The sequence below is a fragment of the Sinocyclocheilus rhinocerous genome, unplaced genomic scaffold, assembly GCF_001515625.1.
Source record: "Sinocyclocheilus rhinocerous isolate Xijiao unplaced genomic scaffold, SAMN03320098_v1.1 scaffold828, whole genome shotgun sequence".
Taxonomy (NCBI): Eukaryota; Metazoa; Chordata; class Actinopteri; order Cypriniformes; family Cyprinidae; genus Sinocyclocheilus; species Sinocyclocheilus rhinocerous.
The window spans coordinates 330,374-332,139 of NW_015634025.1; positions in this window are offsets into that span (position 1 = coordinate 330,374).

Sequence of the window (1,766 nt, forward strand, 5' to 3'; positions counted from 1 at the left end):
TATATATATATATAAAGGAAATGATGTCACAGAGTCTGATGCACATATTCACTTATATTCTTTATTTTTCTGCAAAATAAGGTGAGGATACAGTCTTTAAAAAATCTTCCAACAGGACATTATTTACAACATACACAGTTTCCCTGGTTACCAAAATAACAAAAATTAAGAGCAACAATCGTAAAAGTACATCTTAAAAATAGAATGTGGATATTTCATTTCTTTTCATACCCATACACAACAGCTAGGACTAGTTAACACGGTGCAGAGCTCAAGCAGACGAGCTGAAGCTTCGACGGATGCGGTTCTTAACATCATATATTTATATATTTCTGTCAGACCTGAGCTCAACGCTGCAGCAGACGCTAAACAGCACAAACGTCAGACATACCAGCTTCTGTAACACTAAAATACGGTAATATATATAATAACATGGACGACCAAAGTACTGTTCATCATACAAATATACATTTATGCGCATAAACATCTATAGCAACTTTATTTAAAAATAAATCTCATAGTATGCAGCATTTAGTTACATAAAAATACGTTTTCCTCTAAATATGGCCTTGCTCAGGAGAATAAACGTGCAAATACAGGCAGAAGAGAGTGTAGACGAGCGGATCATACACACACACACACACTTACACGCACACACACACATGCAGACACACTCACGCGCACACACACTTACACACACACAGACACACTCACTCTCTCTCACACAAACACTCGCCTTTTCTGACTAGCAGGTGTCTCTCTTCAACACACTGATCACATCTATGTACCACAGCCTCAGGGTGACTGTTGGTTTTGAATGTTTTGGATCCGCTGTGGTTATTACGCGACTCTGTAGACAGTCATTCGGTAGTAGCTCTGACTGTGGCTGCGAGCCGCCCACACCAGCAGCGCAGCGGCCATCATGTGCAGAGGAGACGCGATGAGCGCCAGATACAGCGACCAGCCCAGCGCACCGTCCACGTGATCCGGCAACACAGACACGGCGCAGCAGATCCATCCCGGCCAGAAAACAGCACACGGTCGCCAGAGAACACAGGCCTGAAACAGAGAGGAGACTAGTTAGTCTGGATCATCAGAACGGCCGTTAAACACGAGCAGACTGAATGCTGGGACAAAACAACGTCTGTTCTCACACGTGTCTAAAGATAGCGGCTGTGTTCAGAACAGAATACCAGCTCCCTGCATACTGCACACTATATAGTGCATACTAATCTGTAGAAACCTGAGCTGATTTGAATTCTCATATTTGATGAGTTCTGCATCATTGATTGTTATTGTGCTGCTTTGAAAAAATCTATTTTGTATAAAGCGATATGCATGTATATATATTTATATATAGGGTTGGGCGATATGGCCAAAAAAAATGATCACGATAAGTTTTTTTCATATCAGTTGATATTGATAATTATCACGATAAGTTTCAAGGCAGATTTTTGCTCTTAAGTGAAAGTTGTAGAAACCAGATTGTTAATTGTGGTTTTAAACGACGCAAACACGTTTTTGAATTCTTTACACTTTTTTTTTTTTCCTAAAAATAAATATCTTGACAGAAAAACTAATTTCTTAGTTTGCAGTGCATGCTGCAATATTAATCATATTAATTTTTTTTTATAGTAACATATATTAAATATACATACAGTGGGTACGGAAAGTATTCAGACCCCCTTAAATTTTTCACTCTTTGTTATATTGCAGCCATTTGCTAAAATCATTTAAGTTAATTTTTCTTTCCGTACCCACTGTAT